Here is a 7,088-nt window from a genome sequence, read left to right as displayed (position 1 = left end):
GTGCACCGCGCTGTGCGGTCGCGGTCTGAGGTCGCCGCGCCGCCTCGGGTCCCGTCTGCGGCGTCGCGGAGCCCGCCGCGGCGACGGCTTGCTGGACGCCCGCTCTGGGTCCCCTTGGGCAGCCGCCTTCCGCTGACTCCGTCATTCTCGATTTCCTCCTTGGCTTGGCGCAGTTCTAGTGTTTAAAAATTCAGGTCCCTGCCCCTGGAGTTCGGGCCGATTTCTTTGGCCCTTTTCTGTTCCACTGTGAACCGACTCCAGCCTTCCCCGCGCCCCACTCGTCTTTTTGTGGGCTTGGGCAGAGCTGGCAACTTGCTGCCTTTTGAAAGTTGTGAAAGAAGGCAGCCCGGATGCCGTAGGGTTTGTAAGTGGAAGAGCGGTGGCCAAGCGACTTCTGTGGGCTTTGACGCGCTTTCTTGGGAACGGTTTAAAGAAGTTGTCAGGGCTCTAGGGCAGACCTCAGTCCATCTCCTCGCCCTGCGTGCTGTTTTCGGTTTTGCGTGGGTGACTTAGGCTCTCCAGCCACACTGTATCGCAACAGTGCTTACCTCTGAAGGTGGTGTGAGATGCGGTGCGTTTAAAGCGCATACCACTGTGTCTGGCACATAGCGTTCATGTTCCCTTTTATTGCAAACATTTGTCGTGGTCGCAAAATAGCTACGTGTTGTAATGGGGAAGGGCTGTACAGTTTTGACAGCCTTCAGCTGGGCGCTCCAGAAAAGGCTTGGTTACGATCAAAATGCACAGCTTTAGTAATAGTAAGATAACGTGTAGAAATAATATCTTTGAGGGGCCCTTTAAAATGTCCTACTTATTCCCAATGTTAGCAGGAAAAATACCTTCCAGGAACATGACCTCACTGGGCAGGACACTAATTGGCCGGCCCTGTGCATGTTGCAATTATGACACAAGAAGAAAGCAGAGCTTCTGAGCTAGGTAGGATTCTAATCCCCTGACATTCCATACATTCTGAGGTAACCCTGATTACATGAGAAAGAGACGCTACGTTTTCCATTATTTGAGCTGTCTCACTTCATTCTCTCAAGAAGACCGGCATTACAAAGCTGAAGTGTCTTCAGGTGGCAGGCACTGTCTTGCAGACCTTATGAGGAGCGTTGAAACCCAGAAAAAACTGACTTTAGTGGTAGGGTACTAATACCTCTAGCGGTGTTTCTTTCGGTTTTTAATCTCTAGTATAACATGAGTTTGCCTGGAAGGTTTTGTTTTATATTTTAAGGTTGAAATAGTTTTTGCTTAGGTATAAAGAAATGAATCCTGAAGTAACTAAACAATGCAGTTAGATATTTATTTATTTATTTATTTATTTATTTTTATTTATTTTTGTGGTACCAGGGATCGAACTCACGACCTTGCACTTGCCAGGCAGGCACATATGCCACTGAGCTATATCCCCAGCCCCCTAGATATTTAATGTAACAGCCTGAAACTGAAAAATACAATCAGTCCATTCTTTTTACCTTCTTTCATTATGAAATTTAATGCACCGGTTAAGGACATGAGGTTTGGGGTCCTTCAGTCTAGGATTGAAGTCTTAGCTTTTACTGGTTTCACGGACTTGAGTACATTACCTAACTCCTGATTGCCTCATGGGGTTCTTGAGAAAATTAAACGCATCTATAACTTTAAGGCTGTGCTTAGCTTAGGGAGAAGCATTCAGTGTAGTTCGCTATGTAACTCAACATATGTTGTTATTGGCAGTGTAACCAAAAAGCAAAAATAAAATCTGCACAGTTGTAAAATAGACAGACCCCTTCTCTGGCAAAGTAACCAAGGAATTGTCAACATTTCACAGAACATAAAAGTTCTCCTTTGTATTATAAACAGACCTTATTGGAGGTTCCTACGTTTTGCCAATAGATTATGATTTTAATGTAGTTGAATGTGTTTATGTATGACATTTTTTCTGGTAAGATAAAAAACTTGACTTTCTCCAACTAACTCTGGTTGCATGTCTGATAATTGATCTCATGCTGATATACAATGTCCTTTCAGAAAGCGGAAAAGGTTCAAAGACTTAACTGTTCAAACAGAAATCCTTTTTTTTTTTTTTTTTTTTAGGTGTTGCTCTTATTTTATCTACAGTAAGCTTTCCATGTGATAGCTATTCAAAGATGAGTTGTAAAATTCCAATATTCCAGAGTAATGACAGGACACAGTTATTATTCTTAAGAAAAGTCATATTCTTTCATGTCCCTGGCAGAGTCCATAGCAACCTAAATGTGTGTAAATATATGGTATAAAACTTGCTTTTACTGCTTCAGAGTTTGACTTGTTATTCCTAACGCTTGCTACCTTAAGTCATTCTTGTGCCAGTGTAAACAGCATTAATGATTTCATTACTGAGCAACAGGACACATGACCTTGGGTTCTGCCAGTTTGTTCATGTTGGTTTCCTTTGGGTTTTTTGATAATACAGAAACAGAAAGATTTTTTTTTATAATTTTAAAGTTATATTAATTTTATATCAGATAGTTTCCCTTGCAGGTGTTTTTCTTATCTAGTCCTCATCTTTAACATTTTTAAATATATTAGTGAATTTTATCTTTAAAAAAGTTTAAGCCAAAGGACATCTTTTTTTTATATTACATACTCAGAGTTTGATTACGCTATGGGGGGAAATTATAAATATGAGTTCCCTGAGGGTGTTATAGTTGTACAAGTGCTTTCATACGTGTTGTTCTGTTGATTCTCACCATTTGTTGTTTGGAAAACAACTATTTGGAAAACGCTATTTTTCACATTAGAAAACAAGTCAAATTGAGTCTGAGCTGAGACTCTTGACAATCATTGAGCTCAGACTCTTGACGTATCATTCCTGTTAGAAGGATGTTTTACAAAGTATAATCTGTAGTCTGTTTTGTGCCTCATGCTGTTTTGCATAGTTCTTAGGAGAGGGTATGTTAATTAGCTCCAAATTCTACCAACCTTCCCTGTCATATTATCCCCTCCCCACTTGATCTGCCTCGTCTCATTCTCTTCAGCAGTTAGGGGTAATGGGACAAGAAAGACTTTAAGATGGAAGGCACTTTAGGGTAGATGTGTTTTGGGAACTGTGTGCTGTTACCCTGGATTGATATCTGTAGGTAAAGGCTTCAGGTTGAAACCTTACAATTATTTAGGCATGTGCTATAAATTATAATTTCTTTAGAAACGAAGAAACTTGTTAAATAATATTATCCGTGTAGAATTTGTCTTGTTTTTGGACAGATGTTATTTAAGATTTCTGGTCAGTTACTCATTGGTTTGCAGAAACATATTTACAGAGTTTGAAAGTAATCTGATCCTTTTGGGCAGGTGAAAGAAAACTGTGGTTGGTCAACAGCAATTATTTAGGAAATATATCTTGATTTAAAGATTTAATGAATTTCAAGCTGGGGGTGGTGGTGCATGCCTGTATACCCATCATTTGGGAGGCTGAGGGAGGCCTGTCTGTCTCCAAAAAACCCCCTATAAATAAAAAATAGTTTAAAATCTGATTATTGGATCAAATGCACTAGAAAACTAATTAGCTGTAGTTATTGATTTGCCTCTTTAGATCAATAAAGGTGAATTACGGCATGTTTATTAAGAGATTTTACACTTCATGTAGCTTCATTAGATAAGGGATGAAGGGTGTATAGCACAGTGGTAGAGCACTTGCCCTGTATGTGGGAGGCCCTGGGTGTGCTCCTCAGCACTGAGGGGAAAAAAAAAAAGATCACGTCCAGAACTCTTCTGTTCTGTGTGTTCAGTTTGTGTGTGTGTGTGTGTGTGTGTGTGTGTGTGTGTGTGTGGTGTTTCAGGGTTTTTTTTGTTTTTGTTTTTTTGTATAAATTGTTATCATTAGTTATATCATAGATCTGAAAGTGCTCCAAACAATAAAATAGCTACTGATTACTGATGACTTGCTAAATGCTATACACTTTCTATAAATAATTGTGTTTAGTTTTTACTATCATTATTGCCATCATTTTACAAATGAATCCAAGGCCCAGAAAGATCAATTAAATTGCCCACAATCACACAGTTACTAGCCAAAATTTAAAATCAATTTTGGCATTGATCTTTTTATAAAATTTAATTGATAAGGTAAAAAAGTTACAGTAAGTTATGGTTAGTTTATTATTGGAGAAGTAAATTCTTTTACAAGTTTAGTGTGGCCTAAGTGTTCAGTATGTATGAAGTCTAGAGTCGTGTGCAGTGATGTCCAGACCTTTGCATTCACTTGCCTCTCAAAGTCTCCCAAGCAGCTTCCAGTCCTGCACTCTCTATATACCATAAATGTCCTAGATAGTTGTATACCCTTTTTTAAAAAGGTATTTGTCTGTACCTTTTCGTACCATTGCTCTGCAGTTGCCTACAATATTTAGTATCGTAACATGGTGTCTAGGTTGTAACCTAGATGCACTAGGCTCTACCATACAACCTAATTGTGTAATATGCTCTGCCATTTAGGCTTATGTAAATACACTCTCTTAAGATGTGCATACAGCGATGAAATTGCCTCAGGGTGCATTTCTCTGAACATGTCCCCATCACTGAGACACTACTTTAGACTTCAGAAGGTATTCCCAAATGTAATGGTCCATCTCTGGCCTCTGTATAGGCAAAGTGACACTTTCTGGAAGATCTTATGGAGGAAATAATGTGGGAGTAGAGCCTTAAAGAATTGAAGGGAGCTTGGTAGTGTTGATGTAAGACACTTGCCATTGATAGCGCAACAAATGAGGCACAGTGGCAGGAAAATTCAGTGACGAGAGGACGGCAAGTAGTTCAATATATTAAACATCATAAGGTTAAATTTTAAAAAATTATTTAACAGAACAATAACTATATCTGTACTGGGTGTGCCATCTGACATATTTGCATACCTGCCATTTACAGGTGCTGTGCTATGGAGCTCTGTTCTGAATCCTAGCACATGATCTTCCCCTAAAGCTCTGTTACTGTTGTTATAATCTCTATTAGTTGATGATGTACATTTACACAGTACCTATATTAAAAATCTTGAAGTCATTCTGAATTTCCATCTTTCCTTTCTCCACTCATTTCCACCTACAACACAGCCTGTCAGGGAGTGCTAATATATATTGATCATGAATGTCTTTTAAATGTGCTGCTCCTTTAGGCTTGGTAGATTTCCCCCTATGGTTTTTGCAGGGTAAAATATTTCTGTGGACAAAAGAACTTTGATCTGAATATGAGTGCTGTTATGTAGGTTATTACCAAATTGAACAGCTGTAGGGCTATGCCTCAGGATTTGTCACTCGGCATTTTATTACTAGTGGTAACAAAAACAGAGGGACTGAAAGTCATATTTGTGGTTAACAGTTGCTGGGAAAGAAGAATTAGTACTCAAAATAAGCTATTATGGTGAACCATAATTTCAAAATTAGAACTTACTAGAACAAGTTAAAGTCTTGCATTTAATTTTTTAGAAAGGATTTTTAAAATACAGTTCAGAGATACTGTCTGAAAAAAATTCAACGGGGAAACAGTCTAGATAATTGACATGTTTTTATGAACTAAATTTGACGTATGAAAAACCTGTCAATTTTTTAGCAAGCAATGTTAGATTATATTGTGCTAGGAGCCACAAAATAATAATCCTGTAATGCTTTGATCATATTATACTGCAGTAGTTTCTTTAGATTTTAGTTGGCATATTTTCTAATAAGCCATAATAGTGAGGGGGTCAAAATATCCTATGGACATGAGAAATGATGGCAAATTTGGAAGAGAAGAGGAATTGGCAGTTGGTAGATTGTATACTCTGTATGTGATAGCTGATAGATGGTTAAGTGGAAGCAAGAATGGGGTTTGTTCTGTGTTACTTCATGGAGAACTCAGACTCCATCTAGCCCTTCAGCGGAAGTCAGGGTTTGGCTTATGATGAAAGCTTCATTAAATAATATATGTCTAGAAGTGGACTAGATCACTGTACCTGATAGTTGGAAAGACAACGTTGGCACTTGGCATTAGGCTAAGTTGCTGTCCAACCTAAAGATTTAATGGATATATACATATGAAACTCATTTAATCTGTGGCAAGTACCATGCTAAATAATTGACATATATTATGTATGTATTATTTTCATAGATTCAAGCAGCTATGGATCAAAAATTATCAGGAGAAAATGTATCTGTATTGAACATGTACAGACTCTTGTCATTATTTCCAAAATAATACACTGTTACAGCTATTTACTCATACATAACATGTACATTGTACTAGGTATTGCAGGTAATCTGGAGATGATTTCAAGTACACAAAAGGATATGTGTAGATTATATGTAACTACTGTACCATTCAATATGAGAGACTTGAGTACCTTTAGATTTTGGTTTCTGGGAGTCCTGGAAACATCCTCCATTGAAATTCAAGGGATGCATGCATTTTAATTTTCACAACTCTGATGTCCATGTTATTCCTGTTCCCTTGTACAGATAAGAAAAAAAGAAGTTAAAGAGGTTAAATAAATTATCTAAGGTTATGTGTCACATCTCACTTGTGGGGTTCAGGCCCAGGTGTAATTCCAGAGGTCATACCTTTAATCAGTATTATATTAGTTCCTCAATTTGACTTGCCTATTACATTAGTGGCAATCTGTAATGTATCAAGATAATCCTTGTTGTATCTGTATCCATACGAAAGTGACACATTCCCAGCTGATGTTGTCATTAGATGGACAGCTGAATGAGATCCTTACTTCTGTCTCCCATCGAAGTACTAACCAGGCCTGACACTGCTTAGCTTCTGAGATCAGACGAAGAGATCCTTACTTCTGTCATATGGAAAAGTGATAGTTTTCTTAAAGTCAATGGGTGACCATGGAGTTCATCGTATTAGGGAATCCAGTGACCAGTTTCTGTTTTAAAAATATTACATGTTTTTTTAAAGATTTACATTTTTTATATAGGTGTGCAAAATCAAATTATTTTAATGAAACTGCAGAAAATACCAGCTTTAATATTTGGCTATGATCGTAGTCCATTGTGTGCTGCTGTAACAGAGTGCTACAGACTAGTTAGAAATGAGCAGCCTTTTTTAGCTCACAATTGTGGAGGCTGGAAAATCCAAGATTAAAG

Source organism: Chinchilla lanigera, unplaced genomic scaffold, assembly GCF_000276665.1.
Source record: "Chinchilla lanigera isolate Chin_1 unplaced genomic scaffold, ChiLan1.0 scaffold00059, whole genome shotgun sequence".
Taxonomy (NCBI): Eukaryota; Metazoa; Chordata; class Mammalia; order Rodentia; family Chinchillidae; genus Chinchilla; species Chinchilla lanigera.
This window is presented reverse-complemented; position numbering follows the sequence as displayed.